This window comes from Coregonus clupeaformis, chromosome 19 (genome assembly GCF_020615455.1).
Source record: "Coregonus clupeaformis isolate EN_2021a chromosome 19, ASM2061545v1, whole genome shotgun sequence".
Lineage (NCBI taxonomy): Eukaryota > Metazoa > Chordata > Actinopteri > Salmoniformes > Salmonidae > Coregonus > Coregonus clupeaformis.
The window spans coordinates 35,452,135-35,480,101 of record NC_059210.1 but is presented as its reverse complement, the minus strand read 5'-3'; the positions used below and the strand labels follow the sequence as shown (position 1 = coordinate 35,480,101).

The window sequence follows — 27,967 nt, the reverse complement described above, 5'->3', positions numbered from 1 at the left end:
TCATTCTCACGTAGGTGTTCCTTTCGTCCAGATGGGAAAGGGCAGTGTGGAGTGCAGTAGAGATTGTATCATCTGTGGATCTGTTGGGGCGGTATTTGAATTGGAGTGGGTCTAGGGTTTCTCGGATGATGCTGTTGATGTGAGCAATGACCAGCCTTTCAAAGCACTTCATGGCTACAGACGTGAGTGCTACGGGTCGGTAGTCATTATGGCAGGTTACCTTGGTATTCTTGGCACAGGGACTATGGTGGTCTGCTTGAAACATGTAGGTATTACAGACTTGGTCAGGGACAACTTGAAAATGTCAGTGAAGACACTTGCCAGTTGGTCAGCGCATGCTCTGAGTACACAACCTGGTAATCCGTCTGGCCCCGTGGCCTTGTGAATGTTGACCTGTTTAAAGGTTTTACTCACATCGACTACGGAGAGCGTGATCACACAGTCATCTGGAACAGCTGGTGCTCTCATGCATGCTTCAGTGTTGCTTGCCTCGAAGCGTGCATAGAAGTCTTTTAGCTCGTCTGGTAGGCTTGTGACACTGGGCAGCTCGCGGCGGGGCTTCCCTTTGTAGTCCGTAATAGTTGGCAAGCCCTGCCACATCCGACGAGCGTCGGAGCCGGTGTAGTAGGATTCAATCTTAGTCCTGTATTGACGCTTTGCCTGTTTGATGGTTCGTCGGAGGGCATAGCGGGATTTCTTATAAGCGTCCGGGTTAGAGTCCCGCTCCTTGAAAGCGGCAGCTCTACCCTTTAGCTCATTGCGGATGTTGCCTGTAATCCATGGCTTCTTGTTGGGGTATGTACGTACGGTCACTGTGGGTATTAGATAGAACGCCGTGACCCTGCCCGCCTGTGGGGAAAACAACCTGTGGTTACCTAGGTTACCCCATTTGCTCACAGCAAAAATGTGACCTTTTTCCAATGCAATTTTCTTGTTGTCTGCTTGTTTTAGTCAATTACAAAACTATGTTTAAGAAAAGTACATGTCTAAAGCCTACTTTTCAACATTGCCTCCTCCCTATCGTTCTCACTACTAAAAAACATAATATTGTAGGGCTTCCCTCATGCCCCTTTTCATGACTATACAAATGGACTGTACTAAACAAATTAAATGTCTTACTTCCACACACATAGCTACGTATAGCCTACTTGGACACCATGTACCCACATTTCCCACTCTCCCACACCGAATAGCCTGAAGCCACAGGGCTCTTCTCGCAGACTCTGTTTCCCTATGTGGAAATATTGTGACACGTAGGTCGGGATTTTTGACCTGGCTACATGTACATTTAACAACACAGCAGCTTTTCGGAATGTTTTGTTATCTCTGTGTAACAAAAAATCTACGACAAAGTTGCCTCTTTTATAAGGGGGGGCAATATGAAATAATGTTTTTTTATAAATTTTTTATAGGTGAGTTTGGAAAAACTGAAAGTACAGATTTAAGATCTTAATTTGACCACTTTTGTTGATGAGAATTTTCCTGCACCTTATAATGTCAGACTTGATTTGCCGTAAAGAAAAATGTACCAACCCCTACAAAAAATTTCCATTCATTATAATTCACATAATAATTCACATTTCAAATAATCAAATCAAATGTATCTATAAAGCCCTTTTTACATCAGCAGAGGTCACATAGTGTTTATACAGAAACCTAAAACCCTAAACAGCAAGCAATGTAGAAACACGGTGGCTAGGAAAAACTCCCTAGAAAGGCAGAAACCTAGGAACAAACCTAGAGAAGAACCAGGCTCTGAGGGGTGGCCAGTTCTCTTTTGGCTGTACATGGCCATTAAGGCCAGATCGTTCTTCAAGATGTTCAAACGTTCATAGATGACCAGCAAGGTCAAATAATAATCACAGTGGTTGTAGAGAGTGCAACAGGTCGAAGAGAGAGAGAGAGAGAGAGAGAGAGAGAGAGAGAGAGAGAGAGAGAGAGAGAGAGAGAGAGAGAGAGAGAGAGAGAGAGAGAGAGAGAGAGAGAGAGAGAGAGAGAGAGAGAGAGAGAGAGAGAGAGAGAGAGAGAGAGAGAGAGAGAGAGAGAAGGTCCTGACTAGGTAGCACATCCGCTGAACAGGTCAGGGTTTCATAGCCACAGGCAAAACAGCAGAAACTGGATCAGTAACACGACCAGGTGGACTGGGGACAGCCAGGTGTTATCAGGCCAGGTAGTCCTGAGGCATGGTCCTAGGGCTCAGGTCTTGAGAGAGAGCGAGAGCGAGAATACTTAAGTTCACACAGTACACCAGATAAGACAGGACAGACTGACACTAGCCTCCCGGCACATAGACTATTGCAGCACAGATACTGGAGGTTGAGACAGGGGGGGTTGGGGGACACTGTGGCCCCGTCCGGCAATACCCCCGGACAGGGCCAACCAGGCAGGATATAACTCCACCCGCTTTGCCAAAGCACAGCCCCCACACAACTAGAGGGATATCAACAGACCACCAACTTGCTACCCTGGGACAATGTTGAGTATAGCCCATGAAGATCTTCTCCACCGCACGAGCCCAAGGGGGCGCAAAACCGGACAGGAAGATCACATCAGTGACTCAACCCACTCAAGTCGAGTATAGCGAAATAAGCCTAGCACGACGTGACTTCACCTCCTAGGGACGACATGGAAGAGCACTAGTAAGCCAGTGACTCATCCCTCGTAATAGGGTCAGAGGCAGAGAATCCCAGTGGAGAGAGGTGAGATGGACAGGCAGAGACAGCAAGGGTGGGTTGTCTTTCCAGTGCCTTGCCGTTCACCTTCACACCCCTGGGCCAGACTACACTCAATCATAGGACCTACTGAAGAGATGAGTCTTCAGTAAAGACTTAAAGGTCGAGACCGAGTCTGCGTCTCTCACATGGATATGCAGACCATTCCATAAAAATTTAGCTCTATAGGAGAAAGCCTTGCCTCCAGCTGTTTTCTTAGAAAATCTAGGGACAATAAGGAGGCCTGCGTCTTGTGACCGTAGCGTACGTGTAGGTATATACGGCAGGACCAAATCTGAGAGATAGGGAACAAGTCCATGTAATGCTTTGTCGGTTAGCAGTAAAACCTTGAAATCAGTCCTAGCCTTAACAGGAAGCCAGAGAGGCTAGCACTGGAGTAATATGATATTTTTGGGGGGTTCTAGTCAAGATTCTAGTAGCTGCATTTAGTAATAACTGAAGTTTATTTAGTGCTTTATCCGGGTAGCCGGAGAGTAGAGAATTGCAGTAGTCTAATTTAGTAGTGACCAAAGGATGGATGAGCTTTTATGCATAATTTTTGGACAAAACGTTTCAGATTTTTTGCAACGTTACGCAGATGGAAAAAAGCTGCCCTTGAAATATTGTTGATATGTTCATCAAAAGAGAGATCAGGGTCCAGAGTAACGCCTAGGTCCTTCACAGTTTTATTTGAGACGACTATACAACCATCAAGATTAACAGCAGATCTCTTTGATTCTTGGGACCTAGAACTAGCATCTCTTTTGTTAGAGTTTAAAAGTAAAAAGTTTGTCACCATCCACTTCCTGTTGCTGCAGGATTATTTTCCTGCTGTAGCAAACTGTATCAAATTAAGAAATCTGTATGCATCTTATAAATAGTTTTCACATACAAACATTATATGTCCGAACTCAGCATAAAATAGGCTTTCCCAAAATAACATGCTTGCTGTGGTGGAACGTTTATTTTGATTGGCGATTTTGTGCATATATTAAAATCCCATCAGGTTGCCTGATTTCAGATGTCACGTAAACAAGATTATTAGGGAAATTGTTCTTCTTGCAAAACATGTAAACATATAAATCAAAGTATTATACTGAACAAAAATATAAACGCAACATGTAAAGTGTTGGTCCCATGTTTCATGAGCTGAAACAAAAGAATCCCAGAATCTTCCATATGCACAAGAAGCTTACAGTGGGGAAAACATGTATTTAGTCAGCCACCAATTGTGCAAGTTCTCCCACTTAAAAAGATGAAAGAGGCCTGTAATGGCTAGATGTCAAGATCAAGGTTCTTGGTTACATTAGAATCATTCAATCCCCTCCTGGATCAAGATCCTTGTTGCCAAAAAATGTTTGTGTGTAACAAAAACAAAAAACATGAATACTTCATTATTTTTTATTTGGAAATCACAATACTAAGAAGAATTGTAATTGTGTGCACATTCAGTATTACCATACAGTGGGGAAAAAAGTATTTAGTCAGCCACCAATTGTGCAAGTTCTCCCACTTAAAAAGATGAGAGAGGCCTGTAATTTTCATCATAGGTACACGTCAACTATGACAGACAAAATGAGGAAAAAAAATCCAGAAAATCACATTGTAGGATTTTTTATGGATTTATTTGCAAATTATGGTGGAAAATAAGTATTTGGTCAATAACAAACGTTTCTCAATACTTTGTTATATACCCTTTGTTGGCAATGACACAGGTCAAGCGTTTTCTGTAAGTCTTCACAAGGTTTTCACACACTGTTGCTGGTATTTTGGCCCATTCCTCCATGCAGATCTCCTCTAGAGCAGTGATGTTTTGGGGCTGTCGCTGGGCAACACGGACTTTCAACTCCCTCCAAAGATTTTCTATGGGGTTGAGATCTGGAGACTGGCTAGGCCACTCCAGGACCTTGAAATGCTTCTTACGAAGCCACTCCTTCGTTGCCCGGGCGGTGTGTTTGGGATCATTGTCATGCTGAAAGACCCAGCCACGTTTCATCTTCAATGCCCTTGCTGATGGAAGGAGGTTTTCACTCAAAATCTCACGATACATGGCCCCATTCATTCTTTCCTTTACACGGATCAGTCGTCCTGGTCCCTTTGCAGAAAAACAGCCCCAAAGCATGATGTTTCCACCCCCATGCTTCACAGTAGGTATGGTGTTCTTTGGATGCAACTCAGCATTCTTTGTCCTCCAAACACGACGAGTTGAGTTTTTACCAAAAAGTTCTATTTTGGTTTCATCTGACCATATGACATTCTCCCAATTCTCTTCTGGATCATCCAAATGCACTCTAGCAAACTTCAGACGGGCCTGGACATGTACTGGCTTAAGCAGGGGGACACGTCTGGCACTGCAGGATTTGAGTCCCTGGCGGCGTAGTGTGTTACTGATGGTAGGCTTTGTTTCTTTGGTCCCAGCTCTCTGCAGGTCATTCACTAGGTCCCCCCGTGTGGTTCTGGGATTTTTGCTCACCGTTCTTGTGATCATTTTGACCCCACGGGGTGAGATCTTGCGTGGAGCCCCAGATCGAGGGGAGATTATCAGTGGTCTTGTATGTCTTCCATTTCCTAATAATTGCTCCCACAGTTTATTTCTTCAAACCAAGCTGCTTACCTATTGCAGATTCAGTCTTCCCAGCCTGGTGCAGGTCTACAATTTTGTTTCTGGTGTCCTTTGACAGCTCTTTGGTCTTGGCCATAGTGGAGTTTGGAGTGTGACTGTTTGAGGTTGTGGACAGGTGTCTGTTATACTGATAACAAGTTCAAACAGGTGCCATTAATACAGGTAACGAGTGGAGGACAGAGGAGCCTCTTAAAGAAGAAGTTACAGGTCTGTGAGAGCCAGAAATCTTGCTTGTTTGTAGGTGACTAAATACTTTTTTCCTCCACAATATTTCTCTCAAATGTTGTGCACAAATTTGTTTACATCCCTGTTAGTGAGCATTTCTCATTTGCCAAGATAATCCATCCACCTGACAGGTGTGGAAGGTGATTAAACAGCATGGGATAATGGGGAAGATGGGCGACACCTGGAGGGGGGTGGAGACCATCACAAAGACAGGTGAAACAGATCAGGGTGTGACACTAGTAATAACCTGTTTAAGCTTGGATAGTACATTTCAGTTTTACATTTGAAGTCATTTAACCAAAGATGTAAACATGGAATAAGCTATATCATAAAAGCATATCTAAAAAATGTTTAGTAACCACAAGGACCGCATTAATATTTTGTAGTGAGGAAAATATGTAAAGATCTGTTGGAACAAACAGACATAAATCTATCCTAACAGTAAAACACTGAACCCCATTCCTTTGGTTCCCTAACCGAGACACCCAACGCTTCCTCTCACACCTCTCCCTAATCGTAGAGTGTAGCCTGGTGGACGACTGATCCGTTAAATGGAGCAGTCTAACCTATGCGACACCAAACAAATGAGAAATATCACATAGTATTCATTTGAAAGTAGCAAAGAATAGCTCCACCTAAAACAGTAACGCTAACATAGTTAGTGAAGCCTGAGACTAACGTTAATATTACAGTATGGACAGTCCAAAACAGTTGTAAATGATACACAACACAGGGTCTGTTGCTAGTAGCTACCAAGTTTTTAAAAAATGGCCCATACAAATAGCGTTAACATAGTATACCATGATAATTTTATGAACCCAAAAAAGTATCAAAGATCAGAAATGAACAGGCTACGTGAGAAAAATAGATATTGAATATGCGCTCCATTACCCAAAGGCCCTTTGCACATGATGTCAGGCTTGCGCGTGAGTGTCAATCATTTTAGTCCAAGGATATGATCGAAACTTAATTTTTCATATAAAGTAGTCCATAACTTTTGAACTTCATAACATTCCCAGAAGGCATGCATTATTATAAGCTAATGAAAAATGAACCTGGTAATCTAATTTAATTTACTGCAAGCCTAAAACCTATGGGTTTAACGTTCTGAATGAATGATTATATTGAAGATCGAAGCCGCCTCTTAATGAGTTCTGAGAGCAGATCTGTTACCCAACGAAATAACATCAATTATATTAGCCTAATTGTTTTTATGACTACAGACAGCAGGCTATTATTCCTCTTTTCCTGCATTAATTCATTTGTCTGCAGGTCTATTCAACATTTCGCTAAAAATAAACCATGCCATGAATTAAGAACAAAATATTTTTAATTTCACAATGCAATGCGGCACATTGACAACTCCAATAGCTTTAAAGAGCCTTCTAAAATTGACAACAAATAAATATACTAAAACAAGAACTTTAAAAACAGTCCTTTCATCACTGGATTTTCTTCAAAAGGATGTCATCCACCGTACCTGGTCGCAGGCTTGCAGCTGGCTTCTCTCTGAAACCACAAATCCATCTGTAGGTGACGCTTTATCCTTTGGAACCACACAATTACCAGGTGGACAGCAGGCCTCTTGAAGCAATAGAGGAAATCAACAAGATCCACAGGTATTCTTTCACAATACCTGGCCTTAGGTTTGAGCTGCACTTTCCAACTCCGTGGTGGATAACACCCACTCTTCGTTTATGTAATGGGAGGTAAGGCACAAGTATCCTATTTTTAGGAAACAGTCAGTCCACATGTCAAGTGTGATTGCAGCATTGTATTTACCCAAGTTCTCACTCAACTCCGGGACCACCCGCCAGCTGATTTTTTTGCCCGATGCAGGACTCGGCTAGGTGTGAAAAATACCCCAATTTGTGCAACAGTTTAGACTACCGATAGATGCTGTGGTCAGAGTTGAGTCATATTGCAAAGTGTAGCCTAATGGCCAAAAAGGGCAAACTTGCAATGTATTCCACGCTTAAGTCCTCTAAAGTTTTACATTTCTAACTCAATAACACAGACCTGATTTGCCCTAACAATAAATGCATCAACCCCTATACATTTGTCAATTTATTATAATCCACATAATAATTCAAACGAAATTAGCTGTAGCAAGAGGAGAGAGACTGCATATGCTAAAGACAAACAGAAAGAATGTGTCTTTAACCCTGCATTATAATATAACTTATTTTGAACGAAAGCCAGGAATGAGTGAGTCAGCCTTATGCTTCTGTTCCTGCCTCTGTTACCTATTTGAGTGTTTGTTTAATATCCTACTGATTCTGTGATTACCAAGCCTCATGCAACCTCAAAATGTCAGATAAAGCAATTTCACAAATACGTCTTTTTAAATTTTGCTATGCTGCAATAAAGGCTTTAATAAAATAAAATCATTAGAAGAGACTCTGGTATTATTTATAATTTATTTAGTGTTGTTTACACTGTTCCAAATGGGCAGGAAAATAATATTGTAATGTAACAGCACCTGTTTGTCATGCAACAGTATATATTGCGCATTTGACAATGACTTTATGAGGCCTAATTCACATGATATGCCTAAAATACTTACAGTACCAGTCAAAAGTTTGGACACACCTACTCATTCAAGGGGTTTTCTTTATTTTTACTATTTTCTACATTGTAGAATAATAGTGAAGACATCAAAACTATTAAATAACACATATGGAATCATGTAGTAACCAAAAAATATTATTCATAGTAGCCACCCTTTGCCTTGATGACAGCTTTGCACACTCTTGGCATTCTCTCAACCAGCTTGACCTGGAATGCTTTTCCAACAGTCTTGAAGGAGTTCCCACATATGCTGAGCACTTGTTGGCTGCGTTTCCTTCACTCTGCAGTCCAACTCATCCCAAACCATCTGAATTGGGTGACTACAAAAAATATTTATTGATTTGTTTAACACTTTTTTAGTTACTACATGATTCCATATGTGTTATTTCATAGTTTTCATGTCTTCACCATTATTCTACAATGTAGAAAATAGTAAAAATAAAGAAAAACCCTTGAATGAGTAGGTGTGTCCAAACTTTTGACTGGTACTGTATATGCACTAGGCTAATAAATAATCACATATTTCCTTTTGATTATTTAATTAACCTACATTATGTTATTTCAAGTTGTCCCTTTGGAGTGCATTCAATAGCGATTGGGAGTTGTTGAACGGGAGTGACAAAATGTATTACAATTGAATTTGAATGAACTGAATGATGAAGAAGAAGAGGGTGATTGAATTTAGAACAATAGTTTAAGAATTGCTCTTCCTCTGTCCCACGCTCACACACAAAACAAACTTTTTGTTTCTACTTTGTCAGAAGCTGTAACTGGACTGTAGCCTATTACTGACTAAAACTGTTGTTACACTAAGGTTTTTATTCTAAGAGATACTAAAATGTTCTGTTATATCCCATTATATTCTTAAAATATATGTGTTGACTGAATATACACAAGTGATGTCTGCTAAATTAACAAGCTGATGGTGCAGCCATATAGCCTCGGCCAGTAAGCACAGATAAATTGGAGGGCCTGTTGTCTGGACCTATGGCAGTCTCTATGGGGGTGCCACAGGGTTCAATTCTTGGGCCGACTCTTTTCTCCGTGTATATCAATGATGTCGCTCTTGCTGCTGGTGACTCTCAGATCCACCTCTACGCAGATGACACCATTTTGTATACATCTGGCCCTTCATTGGACACTGTGCTAACAAACCTCCAAACAAGCTTCAATGCCATACAACACTCCTTCAGTAGCCTCCAACTGCTCTTAAACACTAGTAAAACTAAATGCATGCTCTTTAATCGAACGCTGCTGGCACCCGCCCACCCGACTAGAATCACTACTCTCGACGGGTCTGACCTAAAGTATGTGGACAACTACAAATACCTAGGTGTCTGGTTAGACTGTAAACTCTCCTTCCAGACTCACATTAAGAATCTCCAATCCAAAGTTAGATCTAGAATCGGCTTCCTATTTCGCAACAAAGCCTCCTAATTTACAAAATAGCCTCCAACACTCTACTCAGCAAATTGGATGTAGTCTATCACAGTGCCATCCGTTTTGTCACCAAAGCCCCATATACTACCCACCACTGTGACCTGTACGCTCTTGTTGGCTGGTCCTCACTACATATTCGTCGCCAAACCCACTGGCTCCAGGCCATCTATAAATCAATGCTAGGCAAATCCCCGCCTTATCTTTGATCATTGGTCACCATAGCAACACCCACCCGTAGTATGCACTCCAGCAGGTATATCTCACTGGTCATCCCCAAAGCCAACACCTCCTTTGGCCGCCATTCCTTCCAGTTCTCTGCTGCCAATGACTGGAACGAACTGCAAAAATCTCTGAAGCTGGAGACTCTTATCTCCCTCACTAACTTTAAGCATCAGTTGTCAGAGCACATTACCGATCACTGCACCTGTACACAGCCCATCTGAAATTAGCCCACCCAACTACCTCATCCCCATATTGTTATTTATTATGCTCATTTGCACCCCAGTATCTCTATTTGCACATCATCTCCTGCACATCTATCATTCCAGTGTTAATACTAATTGTAATTATTTTGCACTATAGCCTATTTATTGCCTTACCTCCATAACTTGCTACATTTGCACACACTATATATATTTTCTGTTGTATTTTCGACTTTATGTTTTGTTTTACCCCATATGTAACTCTGTGTTGTTGTTTTTATCACACTGCTTTGCTTTATCTTGGCCAGGTCGCAGTTGTAAATGAGAACTTGTTCTCAACTGGCTTACCTGGGGCGTGCTTAGTGGGTAGACGGCCAGTAACGAAAGGTCGCTGGTTCTAATCCGAGCCGACTAGGTGAAATCTGTCAATGTGCCCTTAACAAGGCACTTAACCCTAATTGCTCCTGTAAGTCGCTCTGGATAAGAGCAGCTAAATGACTAAAATGTAATATAAAGGTTAAATAAAAAATAAAAAAATAAAAAATAGGTTTCACATATTTTCAAGTCCTGAGCTATTTAATTTGTGTTTTATTTATACCAAATAGATAAGAAGAATAGAAAGAAGCATCTGGTGGCATTGGTAGAGAGTCAGGCGGAGAATGGAGTGAAGTGCACTGTAAGTATGCAACAACGCTGTGGGCCAGATGTAAATGGTTTAGCAGCCTTTCCAATAAATTGGAATACAAAAGAAGCCATCCACCCTTGATGGGCTATCAGCAGGACAATAGACTCTTGCCGAGTTTAGGGACTTTACATGTATTAATGGAGGTTTGCGAAGGCATGTCACACATGCACTGTTTTCTAACCACATCTGGATGGATCCATAACGAATTACTATGGGAACAAATATCACTGAATGACAGAAATATTGGAATAAAGTAGGCTAATGTAATTGAAGGCAACAAAATGTTGCTTACTGAAACTCCCAAAGTCATCCAATTGTTATAATAGGATTTGAAGCAATAGCCTACCCACGTGTGGTCAACTATTTCAGCACCGTTTCGCGCTGCTTTAAGACAAGCATGGGGACTGGTCTTGATAAATCAATTAGATTTTCCTTTTCACTGAATCTCCGTTTGGCTATTGGTTAGCCTACAATTAGGTTGTGGAAATATTAGGATTATTTTGCTTTTCACTCGCAGTCACATAGTAGCCTAGGCTTACTCCCAACCGGTAACATTGTACAGCGCCATATTTTCCTAACGGAAACCCTGAGGTGTCTCCATAGGCTACTGTAAAATGCATTTTTCTAACAGTATAAACAGCACAACAAATACAATAATATCTTACAAATTATAATCAATCCCATATAGTCTGTTCTAACAAAAAAAGGTTTTAAAGTCTTTAGTACAGCCAATATAAGAAACAGTCAAATACATTTGTGAATTCAATTGCTTTAGCAACATAGGTTGCAGTTTATTCATTGTTTAATTATTCAAGGCTCCCTTTGTTATTTTGTTTTATAACTAAAATGGTTGATTGTATTTAAAGACATGGATGACTTGTATGCTGTGTGATGACATGCAGAAATGAATGAATGAATGATTGATATACTGTATATTGAAGTAGGCCTTTATGCCAATAAGTAAGTTATGTTAAAACAGCTACAGTAAACAGGACTCTTAGGCCTACAGCTCCATGTCATTTCAATAAAAAAACCTTGAACCCACCTGTCCCTGACTTTTCCTAAATATGTGTATGTTATACTCTAGCAGGACGCCTATATTGAGATAAATATCATAAAAGACAAACTTTCTGAGCATTTCATTCTCAAAGCCCATGAAGGTCTGCTGCACCATATGCATATTAACAGTTGAAAAGCCGGGACTCAATGAATAGCTTACCAATAGCTGCCAGTCTAATAAATACAATTAATATACACAATCACAAATAAATCCATAAATATTTTGTTTAGAGAGGTAATAAAATAACAGAATAGCATGTTTTAAGATGTATTTATCTGTGCTATTGCAGCTGAGGCTATGGCTGTGCCATGTCAATGAAATTAACTTGTTAATTTAGCAGACATCACATGCTTATATTCCCCAGCCCTTTACAATATGAATATTATGGAATATAACAGAATACAATAGAAGGAATATTTTCCCCAAATGGGTATTTGCTGATTGTCATCAGTAGGCATAGAGCTGCAGTTATTCTAGGAAAATGTTATATTTTGAAAGAGACCATCTGTAAAAACATTGTGTTTTTTGGCAAAACTAGGTTAATTAAAAACCTTGGAATATGCTCTTTTGGATAGGGTATAGCAATCAAAATGTCTGCCCTACATGGACCTTGGTAGGATTATTTGGAAAAGTAAGCAAGCACCAAGAAACTTCATAAAGACGCCCTCAGACGCCCTCTGGTGGTCGAAGTAGCATTAACGGCAACAATGGCTAACAGTAAAATAATATGACGTCATGTACTCCAACGTGCCATACCATTCCGCAAGCATATTACGCAACTTTTAAATGAGGACCCACTGTGGCATCAGCTTCCCCTCCCCAATCCTAAACTTCACCATTAGTAGGGGATATGCAAAACTGACCCAAGATCAGCATCTAGGGGCAACTTCACCCTACACCATGCTTGTGTACAGACTGAGCAAGCACAAGTTAGTTCAAAGCTTTGCACTCTGAGCATTCAAGCCAATGTCTCTCCATCAAAGGATCCATTCACACCAGAAACAAAATCATATTTGCCATCGACTTCTATCCCAGTGCGTCCCAAACTTTTACAGTGTATGCCCCCCTTCATCAAGGGATAAGCCCAGATCACTGGGCTAAAGAAACAACACAATAAGAAACAATAAGCAAAACATAGCAGATTTTGATAAGTGATACTAAGTTACTGAGATGCTTGAAAGAAAATGGCCAACAATCATTAATTAAATGTGTTTACTTAAGTATAAATGTTCATAACATTTTACAATAAACCATTTTCTTCAAAAACTTTACAGGGATTTAACATTTGTTCATTCTTTTTTTTTGTCAGTGGACACCGCAGATTACAAAGAAGTATTCACACCTAACTGGTTATCATTCCTATACAGTTACATACTGATTGGGAAGTATTATGAAAAATGAATTAGCAAACAAGTACTTACAGTTAAAATAAATACAGTGCCTTCAGAAAGTATTGACACCTCTAGACTGAATTTAAAATTGATCAAATGTAGATTTCGTTGTCACTGGCCAACACACAATACCCCATAATGTCAAAGTGGAATGATGTTTTTCTTTTACAATTTTTGTAACAAATTAATTAAAAATGAAAAGCTGAAATGTCTTGAGTCAATAAGCCTAAATAAGTTCAGGAGTAAAAATGTGCTTAACAAGTCACATAATAAATTGCATGGACTCACTCTGTGTGCAATAATAATGATTAACATGATTTTTGAATGACTACCTCATCTCTGTATCGCACACATACAATTATCTGTAAGGTCCCTCATTCGAGCAGTGAATTTCAAACACAGATTCGATCACAAAGACCTGGGTGGTTTTCCAATGCCTCACAAAGGGCACCTACTTGTAGATCGGTCAAAATAAAAATAAAATGTTTAAAAAAATTGGTGTGGAAAGCTCTTACAGACTTGACTCAGGTGTGTGAATACTTATGTAAATGAGATATTTCTGTATTTCATTTTCAATACATTTGCAAAAATGTCTAAAAACATGTTTTCATTTAGCCATTTATGGGATATTGTGTGTAGATGGATGAGAGAAAAATATATATTTGATCCATTTTGAATTCAGGCTGCAACACAACAAAATGTGGAATAAGTGAAGGGGTATGAATACTTTCTGAAGGCAATGTACTTGGTTAACACAGAGGCCACATGATTAGTACTGCAGTTTTCAGTGGGCAAGCCTCAGTGGTTCAAACAATCTCTGCCCCTCTAATACAGAACTATAGAGACAATGTCGATCCTCCTCTGAAAATGTATTCAGTCCCACATTGATCCTCCTTAACTATTGTGAAAGGACATGGTAGGTAAGCATTATAGTGTGGCAGAAACTGCACAAAACCTACCAGAGGACTTAGTGAAGCCATTGCCATCATACTGAGAATTAGCAATCGACAAGGAGGATGATCGATCAACGAGGGCATGATCAATTAGTGAGGCTTTTTTACAACACCTTCGATGGTTTGGGACACATAAAGTACCAAACTCAGCAAAAAAAGAAACGTCCGTTTTTCAGGACCCTGTCTTTCAAAGCTAATTTGTGAAATTCCAAATAACTTCAAAGATCTTTATTGTAAAGGGTTTAAACACTGTTCCCCATGCTTGTTCAATGAACCATAAACAATTAATGAACATGCACCTGTGGAACGATCGTTAAGACACTAACAGCTTACAGACGGTAGGCAATTAAGGTCACAGTTATGAAAACTTAGGACACTAAAGAGGCCTTTCTACTGACTCTGAAAAACACCAAAAGAAAGATAATCTGCGTGAACATGCCTTAGGCATGCTGCAAGGAGGCATGAGGACTGCAGATGTGGCAGGGCAATAAATTGCAATGTCTGTACTGTGAGACGCCTAAGTCAGCGCTACAGGGAGACAGGACGGACAGCTGATCGTCCTCGCCATGGCAAACCACGTGTAACAACACCTGCACAGGATCGGTACATCCGAACATCACAACTGCGCGACAGGTACAGGATGGCAACAACAACTGCCCGAGTTACACCAGGTACGCACAATCCCTCCATCAGTGCTCAAACTGTCCGCAATAGGCTGAGAGAGGCTGGACTGAGGGCTTGTAGGCCTGTTGTAAGGCAGGTCCTTACCAGACATCACCGGCAACGTCGTCGCCTATGGGCACAAACCCACCGTCGCTGGACCAGACAGGATTGGCAAAAAGTGCTCTTCACTGACAAGTCACGGTTTTGTCTCACCAGGGGTGATGGTCGGATTTGCGTTTATCATCGAAGGAATGAGCGTTACACCGAGGCCTGTATGTCTTTGATTGGCTGAATCAGCATAAATGGTAAATACCTGCTTGTTGCTGCCAATCAAAGAGAAATACTGGATAATATTAAAACATCACATCTATGAAATCACAGGAAATTAGAAGTCTTAAAACATAAGATAGATGTGACAGGATAGATTAAATAAAGAGAATCCTTGAGTTAACTTCATCTGCATCTGCGCAAAAAGTAGTGGGTTCAGAGATGTGACCACCCAGGGTTATCAGCATTCAGAAGTTCTCCATCACAAGACATACTGGTCAGTCTTCATGACCTTATAGTCTTACAAGGAATTAAACATGACAGATATAGGGTGAAATAACTAAATGACAAGCAGTAAAATAAAGTAAAAATGTTGGCAGAAAAAATAAATCAGTACATTGCTTCTTAAGTATATCTAACTTTTCGAGGTGCTTGGCGAGTGAGAGACCTAAGTTACTTGGTGTAGACTAAAAGGCATCAAACAAATGTCCAGTTAGCCTCCCTAGTATTTGTTCAACTAGAACATATTGTAGCGAATTTGGGTTGTAGCCCCCGACAGGGACTCAAACCCAGGTCCAGCGACTGTCAAGCCAACAACTTAACCATTACGCCAAGAGCTCCGAACATCTTGACGAGATCGCTAGGTGTTGGGTTAAGGACGCTACATTACTCCCTTCCTTCGGGAGAGTGTGCCCCCACGCTTTCTCTATACCAAGTCCCTCAGTTGTACACGCCTCTCCGATGGCCACACGGGCACAATCCCACTTCTGACACAAATGTAGCAAATTCAGGGAGTAGCCCCGAAAGGGACTCAAAGCCGGGCCCAACGACCTTCAAGCCAACACCTTAACAATTACACCAAGAGGTCCAAACCTCTTGACAAGGTCACTAGCATTTTAATTTAAACCCCATTCCCGTTTGGTGTCAAAACCCAAAAGAAAACGTTATTACCAACATTTCGGTTCAGGATTCAAACTAACACAAATAACCGGCATTGCACTGCACTCGACTTGTAGAATTTGGTTTTGTGATGCGTGATCCAATAGCAATTTACCTGAAGTTACACCTCAGAATCAGTAGAAAGTGCAGTGCTGCATTGGTTTGAATCCTGGCCTAAATCTGTGAGAGAATTAGATAAGATTTCATTGAGAGTGGTTGAACAAGACAGCGTAGAAAAGGCTCCTGCTTTTTGGAGATAGCTTTTTTGGTATTGCTTTACATTTAATCTGTCCCATAAAGTACTTACAATACATTCATAAACATTCCATAAAACCTACATAACAGTTATCGTTTTACTGAACCAATTAGTTATATGTTGAATGTCACATATTACAAATCACATATTGTTCTACATAATAAATATCCTCTGAGGCTTCAGAAAGACTATGTTGACATCAGGTCATGTTTATGTGGTGCTTATGAATGCATCATGACTCCATCTTAACATGTACATGTAAATCAATACCTTTTCTTTACCAAGACACAAATGTGTGTGAGAAAGTTATTGACTACAATAACTCCAGGCTTTTGACTTTTGGCTGCCCATCATTAAATTATTCCCATTCCGTCCCTCCACTCTCAGAAAAAGGCAAAATAAAACAGTTACAACTAAAGGCTATTGCAGAAATCATATCTAAAGCACTAAAGCACTAAAGCACTTTCATTAACTGGGAACATGAAGGCTTTAGGTTTTCATTGAAGGAGAGCATTAAGAGGAGCAAAGAGCACCAATGTGTGTGATACACAATATGGGAGTGACAGGCAGTCCTGTCAGATAGGCAAGGAGATCCAGCCTCCTTCTGAAACAGCACAACAGTGTTGCCCACAAAATTATCACCCCCCACCACACACATACGCTTTTTAGAAGCACCCATTCTCGTGCATGTGCATACTACGCACACGCGCGCAAAAACAAACTGACATCAAAAGAGTGAATTGAAAACCTATTACCCCAGTACAGAACAACAGCAAAACAAGACAAGTGTGTTCTCTAGGCACTATGGGCTACTTCCCTGGATGCAATAGACTCGACCGAACCAATATGAGGCAGCGATGGTGTGCGGGTCCAGTAGTTCCTTAGTTAGACCTAATGAGGAGCTGGAGTCATCAGCGAGAGGATACAAAGACCTTGGGCTCTATAGTGATGGACCAGGCCTCAGATCAAGTAGATACCATTGTCACATACTAAACTACAGTGGGGAGAACAAGTATTTGATACACTGCCGATTTTGCAGGTTTTCCTACTTACAAAGCATGTAGAGGTCTGTAATTTTTATCATAGGTACACTTAAACTGTGAGAGACGGAATCTAAAACAAAAATCCAGAAAATCACAGTGTATGATATCTAAGTAATTAATTTGCATTTTATTGCATGACATAAGTATTTGATACATCAGAAAAGCAGAACTTAATATTTGGTACAGAAACCTTTGTTTGCAATTACAGAGATCATACGTTTCCTGTAGGTCTTGACCAGGTTTGCACACACTGCAGCAGGGATTTTGGCCCACTCCTCCATACAGACCTTCTCCAGATCCTTCAGGTTTCGGGTCTGTCGCTGGGCAATACGGACTTTCAGCTCCCTCCAAAGATTTTCTATTTGGTTCAGGTCTGGAGACTGGCTAGGCCACTCCAGGACCTTGAGATGCTTCTTACGGAGCCACTCCTTAGTTGCCATGGCTGTGTGTTTCGGGTCGTTGTCACGCTGGAAGACCCAGCCACGACCCATCTTCAATGCTCTTACTGAGGGAAGGAGGTTGTTGGCCAAGATCTCGCGATACATGGCCCCATCCATCCTCCCCTCAATACGGTGCAGTCGTCCTGTCCCCTTTGCAGAAAAGCATCCCCAAATAATGATGTTTCCACCTCCATGCTTCACGGTTGGGATGGTGTTCCTGGGGTTGTACTCATCATTCTTCCTCCAAACACGGCGAGTAGAGTTTAGACCAAAAAGCTCTATTTTTGTCTCATCAGACCACATGACCTTCTCCCATTCCTCCTCTGGATCATCCAGATGGTCATTGGCAAACTTCAGACGGGCCTGGACATGCGCTGGCTTGAGCAGGGGGACCTTCCGTGCGCTGCAGGATTTTAATCCATGACGGCGTAGTGTGTTACTAATGGTTTTCTTTGAGACTGTGGTCCCAGCTCTCTTCAGGTCATTGAACAGGTCCTGCCGTGTAGTTCTGGGCTGATCCCTCACCTTCCTCATGATCATTGATGCCCCACGAGGTGAGATCTTGCATGGAGCCCCAGACCGAGGGTGATTGACCGTCATCTTGAACTTCTTCCATTTTCTAATAATTGCGCCAACAGTTGTTGCCTTCTCACCAAGCTGCTTGCCTATTGTCCTGTAGCCCATCCCAGCCTTATGCAGGTCTACAATTTTATCCCTGATGTCCTTACACAGCTCTCTGGTCTTGTTCATTGTGGAGAGGTTGGAGTCTGTTTGATTGAGTGTGTGGACAGGTGTCTTTTATACAGTTAACAAGTTCAAACAGGTGCAGTTAACACAGGTAATGAGTGGAGAACAGGAGGGCTTCATAAAGAAAAACTAACAGGTCTGTGAGAGCCGGAATTCTTACTGGTTGGTAGGTGATCAAATACTTATGTCATGCAATACAATGCAACTTAATAACTTTAAAATCATACAATGTGATTTTCTGGATTTTTGTTTTAGATTCCGTCTCTCACAGTTGAAGTGTACCTATGATAAAAATTACAGACCTCTACATGGTTTGTAAGTAGGAAAACCTGCAAAATCGGCAGTGTATCAAATACTTGTTCTCCCCACTGTATGTGCCAAGGGTCCCTGGCTTGGTGGAGGAATCCACCACCTTGGCATGGACACTAGCTTAACATACTTGCATATACACAAATTGGCCAGTAGCAGTGGTTGCTCTCTGTGTACTACATAGCAAGTTCTCTGTGTCTGTGTAGGATGTCCCTGATGAAGGCAGCCATTTTGGTGTGTTAGGTCTCAGGGTTGGTGGCTGTGGTCATGGTCACTTTCTTCATGTACTGTTTGAAGATGGCTTCAAAGGCCTCGTCCCTGTGGATCATGGCACCAAACACCAACGGCTGAGAGAGAGAGAAAGGGTAGATAAAGAGAGTGACAATAGGAGGGGATAGAAGGAGTGTGGAAGACTATCTTAGGCATATTGATAAATCTGTCAAAAAGCTGTTATGGAGCTCAATGATTGGGTTCCTGCCTATAAATATCTGGTCTTTTGAATTGACAAAGATTTCATGTTTAATAACCATACGGATGAGCTAGTTAAAAAGCTAAGATTGAAAGCTTTTTTTTTTTTTTATAGAGCTTGCCTCAAAATAGCAGGAAGCAGATTGTACTGTCAACTTTCCTGCCAGTTCTTGACTATGGTGATACCATTTACCAGATTGCAGCAGTCACTATCCTTAAACCTTTGGATGCCGTCTACCATAGCGCCTTTCACTTGATCACAGGTGACAGTTTTAACACTCACCACTGCATCCTGTCTCAAAAGGTAGGCTGGTCATCATTAAAGTCCCATAGATCACTTAATTACTGCCTTTTTTTACAAGGCTCTACTATACAAGCGTCCAACTTACCTCACTTTGTTGTTAAAGTATGTAAAAAAAAAGTAAAGTATACAACCATGAGATACCAAACACGTTTACGCTTGAGGTTCCTCGGGTCTCCACTGGACTAGGTAAATCCGCTTTTAGTTTTAACACATTTTTGCAATCACTTACAAAATTCATTTCATTTGGATTCCCTGGTGCCACTAGGGCAGTTTAAAACCCTGATGATAAACGACTTCACAGAGGTGTGCAATTGTTTAGATAGATTTACTTTAACAACTACAGTAGTTTATGATGGCTGTGATATTTGTGATGTTCTAATGTATTCCACTTATTCTTTCTTGTATCTTGTAGTTGTATCTTTTATTTTCTGCCCTCAGGGCACCATTGAAAAGGAGACCCTGGGCTCAATTGGGCTCCCCTGAATAAATAAAAGTTAATACAAAAATATTAATCTTCTCAACTTGTTAACAGCATATTCAACAAACACTCAGACCTAAATAGAGAGAAAACAAACATGGTCTAAAATAGACTGTCCATAAGTGTTCCTACCTTCTGGGTGGACGGTGTTGCAATGGAGATTCCCATTCCAGACCCAGGTAATACAGACAAGACTTTGTACTGTGGGACAAAAAAAACACCAGTTAAACTAAGACAACCTTAACATTCTACTGCAGAAGTCGGTTTTTAGTAGGCTTGGGCGATACACCGTTTATACCGTATACCGGGGTATTTTGAAATACTGATGGTATGATTTTCAATACTGTAAAAAAAGTAACAAATAATATTATGACTGCTCATGACTATAAGTTTAGTATAACTTTAAGAAATCTAAGATGTGTCAAATAAATTATATCTAGCACAGGGATCCAGCTATGCATCTGGTTGGCTAGATGTCAAGATCAAGGTTCTTGGTTACATTAGAGACATTCAATCCCCTCCTGGATCAAGATCCTTGTTGCCAAAAAATGTTTGTGTGTAACAAAAACAAAAAACATGAATATTTCATTATTTTTTATTTGGAAATCACAATACTAAGAAGAATTGTAATTGTGTGCACATTCAGTATTACCATACAGTGGGGAAAAAAAGTATTTAGTCAGCCACCAATTGTGCAAGTTCTCCCACTTAAAAAGATGAGAGAGGCCCGTAATTTTCATCATAGGTACACGTCAACTATGACAGACAAAATGAGGAAAAAAAATCCAGAAAATCACATTGTAGGATTTTTTATGAATTTATTTGCAAATTATGGTGGAAAATAAGTATTTGGTCAATAACAAACGTTTCTCAATACTTTGTTATATACCCTTTGTTGGCAATGACACAGGTCAAGCGTTTTCTGTAAGTCTTCACAAGGTTTTCACACACTGTTGCTGGTATTTTGGCCCATTCCTCCATGCAGATCTCCTCTAGAGCAGTGATGTTTTGGGGCTGTCGCTTTGGCAACACGGACTTTCAACTCCCTCCAAAGATTTTCTATGGGGTTGAGATCTGGAGACTGGCTAGGCCACTCCAGGACCTTGAAATGCTTCTTACGAAGCCACTCCTTCGTTGCCCGGGCGGTGTATTTGGGATCATTGTCATGCTGAAAGACCCAGCCACGTTTCATCTTCAATGCCCTTGCTGATGGAAGGAGGTTTTCACTCAAAATCTCACGATACATGGCCCCATTCATTCTTTCCTTTACACGGATCAGTCGTCCTGGTCCCTTTGCAGAAAAACAGACCCAAAGCATGATGTTTCCACCCCCATGCTTCACAGTAGGTATGGTGTTCTTTGGATGCAACTCAGCATTCTTTGTCCTCCAAACACGACGAGTTGAGTTTGTACCAAAAAGTTATATTTTGGTTTCATCTGACCATATGACATTCTCCCAATCCTCTTCTGGATCATCCAAATGCACTCTAGCAAACTTCAGACGGGCCTGGACATGTACTGGCTTAAGCAGGGGGACACGTCTGGCACTGCAGTATTTGAGTCCCTGGCGGCGTAGTGTGTTACTGATGGTAGGCTTTGTTACTTTGGTCCCAGCTCTCTGCAGGTCATTCACTAGGTCCCCCCGTGTGGTTCTGGGATTTTTGCTCACCGTTCTTGTGATCATTTTGACCCCACGGGATGAGATCTTGCGTGGAGCCCCAGATCGAGGGAGATTATCAGTGGTCTTGTATGTCTTCCATTTCCTAATAATTGCTCCTACAGTTGATTTCTTCAAACCAAGCTGCTTACCTATTGCAGATTCAGTCTTCCCAGCCTGGTGCAGGTCTACAATTTTGTTTCTGGTGTCCTTTGACAGCTCTTTGGTCTTAGCCATAGTGGAGTTTGGGGTGTGACTGTTTGAGGTTGTGGACAGGTGTCTTTTATACTGATAACAAGTTCAAACAGGTGCCATTAATACAGGTAACGAGTGGAGGACAGAGGAGCCTCTTAAAGAAGTTACAGGTCTGTGAGAGCCAGAAATCTTGCTTGTTTGTAGGTGACCAAATACTTATTTTCCACCATAATTTGCAAATAAATTCATAAAAAATCCTACAATGTGATTTTTTTTCCTCAATTTGTTTGTCATAGTTGACGTGTACCTATGATGCAAATTACAGGCCTCTCTCATCTTTTTAAGTGGGAGAACTTGCACAATTGGTGGCTGACTAAATACTTTTTTTCCCCACTGTATACCCTGGTATGGTACAGAAATGGTATGAAAATCTAGATACCGCCCAACCCAATTTTTTTTAAACCAATTAATTTAGACATTGGACAGAAGGTGAAGCGAAAATAGAGAAACCCACCTTCTGAATATCAGTGATGTCAATCAATTTGATGACTTTATTCTTTTTAGAGGAATTTGACCTGCAGCTTGAGCTTTCAAAGCAAAGGTAACTGGGAAGGGAAACACTTTGTCAGCACAGAGAAGGATACATTACACCTGAACACACAAAACAAAATCCGGGTGGCCATTTTATTAATTGTTCAGCAGTCTTATGGCTTGGGCGTAGATGCTGTTAAGGAGCCTCTTGGTTCCAAACCAATACAAAACACACAACAGGGTGCTGCAAGAGCACATACATACACTGAGTATACAAAATATTAAGGATACCTGCACTTTCCATGACAGACTGACCAGGTGAATCCAGGTGAAAGCTATGATCCCTTATTGATGTCACTTGTTAAATCCACTTCAAATCATTGTAGATGAAAGGCAGGAGACAGGCTAACCCATAACAGTCTAAGCCCTTCAGACAAGTCCCAAGATGCTTGTGGGGGTCGTAGAGCAAAACGGAGAACATAATAGTTTTATAGGCCAAACCGTTCGGATGCTACAGCCAATTTTGTGAGAAGACAGATTTTCAGGATGTCTCATGGTCTGACAATAACCACTCTAAGCTCTGTCACCTTTCACCGCAGATGCGGACGTGCGACATCGGCGGATGCGGTGGATTGAGATGCATCCAATAAAAAAAAAACTTAAACTGAAGGATTTTTATAGGGATTTCTATTATGATGCTAATTAAATCAAATCAAATTGTATTTGTCACATACACGTGTTTAGCAGATGTTATAGTGGGTGTAGCGAAATGCTTGTGCTTCTAGCTCCGACAGTGCAGTAATATCTAACAATTTCAAAACATATACCCAAAACTAGTAAGGAATGGGATTTAAGAATATTTACATATGTGGACAAGCAATGACAGAGTGGAATGGACTAAGATACAGTAGAATATTATAGAATAGAATAGAGTATATACAGTGGGGAGAACAAGTATTTGATACACTGCCGATTTTGCAGGTTTTCCTACTTACAAAGCATGTAGAGGTATGTAATTTCTATCATAGGTACACTTCAACTGTAAGAGACGGAATCTAAAACAAAAATCCAGAAAATCACATTGTATGATTTTTCGATAATTAATTAGCATTTTATTGCATGACATAAGTATTTGATCACCTACCAACCAGTAAGAATTCCGGCTCTCACAGACCTGTTTTCTTTAAGAAGCCCTCCTGTTCTCCACTCATTACCTGTATTAACTGCACCTGTTTGAACTCGTTACTTGTATAAAAGACACCTGTCCACACACTCAATCAAACAGACTCCAACCTCTCCACAATGGCCAAGACCAGAGAGCTGGCTGTGTAAGGACATCAGGGATAAAACTGTAGACCTGCACAAGGCTGGGATGGGCTACAGGACAATAGGCAAGCAGCTTGGTGAGAAGGTAACAACTGTTGGCGCAATTATTAGAAAATGGAAGAAGTTCAAGATGACGGTCAATCACCCTCGGTCTGGGGCTCCATGCAAGATCTCACCTTGTGGGGCATCAATGATCATGAGGAAGGTAAGGGATCAGCCCAGAACTACACGGCAGGACCTGGTCAATGACCTGAAGAGAGCTGGGACCACAGTCTCAAAGAAAACCATTAGTAACACATTACGCCGTCATGGATTAAAATCCTGCAGTGCATGCAATGTCCCCCTATTCAAGCCAGCTCATGTCCAGGCCCGTCTGAAGTTTGCCAATGACCATCTGGATGATCCAGAGGAGGAATGGGAGAAGGTTATGTGGTCTGATGAGACAAAAATAGAGCTTTTTGGTCTAAACTCCACTCGCCGTGTTTGGAGGAAGAAGAAGGATGAGTACAACCCCAAGAACACCATCCCAACCGTGAAGCATGGAGGTGGAAACATCATTCTTTGGGGATGCTTTTCTGCAAAGGGGACAGGACGACTGCACCGTATTGTGGGGAGGATGGATGGGGCCATGTATCACGAGATCTTGGCCAACAACCTCCTTCCCTCAGTAAGAGCATTGAAGATGGGTCGTGGCTGGGTCTTCCAGCATGACAACGACCCGAAACACACAGCCAGGGCAACTAAAGTACATCACTGGGGCAAAGCTTCCTGCCATCCAGGACCTCTATACCAGGCGGTGTCAGAGGAAGGCCCTCAAAATTGTCAAAGACTCCAGCCACCCTAGTCATAGACTGTTCTCTCTGCTACCGCACGGCAAGCGGTACCGGAGTCCCAAGTCTAGGTCCAAAAGACTTCTCAACAGCTTCTACCCCCAAGCCATAAGACTCCTGAACAGCTAATCATGGCTACCCGGACTATTTGCACTGCCCCCCCACCCCATCCTTTTTACGCTGCTGCTACTCTGTTAAGTATTTATGCATAGTCACTTTAACTCTACCCACATGTACATATTACCTCAACTACCTCAACTAGCCGGTGCCCCCGCACATTGACTCTGCAACGGTACCCCCCTGTATATATAGCCTCCCTACTGTCACTTTATTTTACTTCTGCTCTTTTTTTCTCAACACTTTTTTTGTTGTTGTTTTATTCTTACTTTTTTTGTTTAAAATAAATGCACTGTTGGTTAAGGGCTGTAAGTAAGCATTTCACTGTAATGTCTGCACCTGTTGTATTCGGCGCATGTGACCAATAACATTTGATTTGATTTGATTTGATTTGATAAAGAGTGGCTCTGTAGGAAGCATCTCAAGGTCCTGGAGTGGCCTAGCCAGTCTCCAGACCTGAACCCAATAGAACATCTTAGAGGGAGCTGAAAGTCCGTATTGCCTAGCGACAGCCCCAAAACCTGAAGGATCTGGAGAAGGTCTGTATGGAGGAGTGGGCCAAAATCCCTGCTGCAGTGTGTGCAAACCTGGTCAAGACCTACAGGAAACGTATGATCTCTGTAATTGCAAACAAAGGTTTCTGTACCAAATATTAAGTTCTGCTTTTCTGATGTATCAAATACTTATGTCATGCAATAAAATGCAAATTCATTACTTAAAAATCATACAATGTGATTTTCTGGAATTTTGTTTTAGATTCCGTCTCTCACAGTTGAAGTGTACCTATGATAAAAATTACAGACCTCTACATGCTTTGTAAGTAGGAAAACCTGCAAAATCGGCAGTGTATCAAATACTTGTTCTCCCCACTGTACATATGAGATGAGTAGTCCAAGATATGTAAACATTATTAAAGTGACTAGAGTTCCATTTCTTAAAGTGGTCAGTGATTTCAGTAGGCAGCAGCAGCCACTAATGTGCTAGTGATGGCTATTTAACAGTCTGATGGCCTTAAGAAAGAAGCAGTTTTTCATTCTCTCGGTCCCAGCTTTGATGCACCTGTACTGACCTCGCCTTCTGGATGATAGAGGGGTGAATAGGCAGTGGCTCGGATGGTTGATGTCCTTGATGATCTTTTTGGCCTTCCTGTGACATCGGGTGCTGTATGTGTCTTGGAGGGCGGGTAGTTTGCCCCCTGTAATGCGTTCGGCAGATCGCACCACCCTCTGGAGAGCCCTGCGGTTGTGGGCCGGTGCAGTTGCCATACCAGGCGGTGATACAGCCCGACAGGATGCTCTCAATTGTGCATGTAAAGGTTTGTGAGGGTTTTAGGTGCTAAGCCGAATTTCTTCAGCCTCCTGAGGTTGAAGAGGCTCTGTTGCGCCTTCTTCACCACACTGTCTGTGTGGGTGGACCATTTAAGTTTGTCGGTGATGTGTACGCCAAGGAACTTGAAGCTTTCCACCTACTCCACTGCGGTCCCGTCGATGTGGATAGGGGTGTGCACCCTTTGTTGTTTCCTGAAGTCCATAATCATCTCCTTTGTTTTGTTGATGTTGAGTGGGAGGTTATTTTCCTGGCACCACACTCCCAGAGCCCTCACCTCCTCCCTGTAGGTGGTCTCGTCATTGTTGGTAATCAAGCCTACTACTGTTGAGTCGTCTGCAAACTTGATGATTGAGTTGGAGGTGTGCTTGGCCACGCAGTCATGGGTGAACAGGAAGTACAGGAGGGGGCTGAGCACGCACCCTTGTGGGGCCCTAGTGTTGAGGATCAGCGAAGTGGAGATGTTGTTTCCTACCTTCACCACCTGGGGGCGGACCCAGGGCCTCAAGCTTAATGATGAGTTTGGAGGGTACTATGGTGTTGAACGCTGAGCTATAGTCAATGAACAGCATTCTTACATAGGTATTCCTCTTGTCCAGATGGGATAGTGCAGTGTGCAGTGTGATGGCGATTGTATCGTCTGTGGTGGCCATCTTGAAGCATGTGGGAACAGCAGACTGGGAAAGGGAGAGATTGAATGTGTCCATAAACACACCAGCCAGCTGGTCTGTGCATGCTCTGAGGACGAGGCTAGGGATGCTGTCTGGGCCGGCAGCCTTGCGGGGGTTAACATGTTTAAATGTCTTAATCACGTCGGCCATGGAGAAGGAGAGGCCACAGTCGTTGGTAGTGGGCCTCGTCGGTGGCACTGTGTTATCCTCAAAGCGGGCGAAGAAGGTGTTTAGCTTGTCTGGAAGCGAGACGTCGGTGTCGGCGACGTGGCTGGTTTTCCTTTTGTAGTCCGTGATTGTCTGTAGACCCTGCCACATACGTCTTGTGTCTGAGCCGTTGAATTGCAACTCCACTTTGTCTCTATACTGATGTTTTGCCAGTTTAATTGCCTTGCGGAGTGAGTAGCTACACTGTTTGTATTCTGCCATATTCCCAGTCACCTTGCCATGGTTGAATGCGGTGGTTCGCGCTTTCAGATTTGCGCGAATGCTGCCGTCTATCCACGGTTTCTGGTTAGGGTAGGTTTTGATAGTCACAGTGGGCACAACATCACCTATACACTTCTTGATAAACCCAGTCACTGTTTCAGTGTATATGTCTAAATAATTTTCGGAAGCTACCCGGAACATATCCCAGTCCGCGTGATCAAAACAATCTTGAAGCGTGGATTCCGTTTGGTCAGACCAGCGTTGAATAGTTCTTAGCACGGGTACATCCTGTTTGAGTTTCTGCCTATAGGAAGGGAGAAGCAAAATGGAGTCGTGGTCAGATTTTGCCAAAAGGAGGGCGGGGGAGGGGCCTTATAATCATCCCGGAAGTTCGAATAGCAATGGTCGAGGGTCTTGGCAGCGCGAGTACAACAGTCGATATGTTGATAGAATTTTGGCAGCCTAGTCCTCAAATTTGCTTTGTTAAAATCTCCGGCAACAATAAATGCAGCCTCAGGATATGTGGTTTCCAGTTTGCATAAGGTCCAGTGAAGTTCTTTGAGGGCCGTCGTGGTATCGGCTTGAGGGGGGATATACACGGCCGTGACTATAACAGAAGAAAATTATCTTGGGAGATAATACGGTCGGCATTTGATTGTGAGATATTCTAGGTCGGGTGAATAGAAGGACTTGAGTAACTCTATGTTACTACAATTACACCATGAGTCATTAATCATGAAACACACACCTCTGCCCTTCTGCTTCCTGGAGAGATATTTATTCCTGTCTGTACGATGAACTGAGAACCCATGTGGCTGGACCGATTCCGACAGAATATCCCAAGAGAGCCATGTTTCCGTGAAACAGAGTATGTTATACAGGCCTTGATG

The 27,967-nt window shown here is 41.9% G+C and overlaps 1 pseudogene; it reads right to left on the bottom strand.

Annotated features, from left to right (window-relative positions):
• Nucleotides 1–18,759: 18,759 nt before the first annotated feature.
• LOC121532049 overlaps nt 18,760–27,967 on the bottom strand; it is a 66,324-nt pseudogene continuing 57,116 nt past the window's right edge.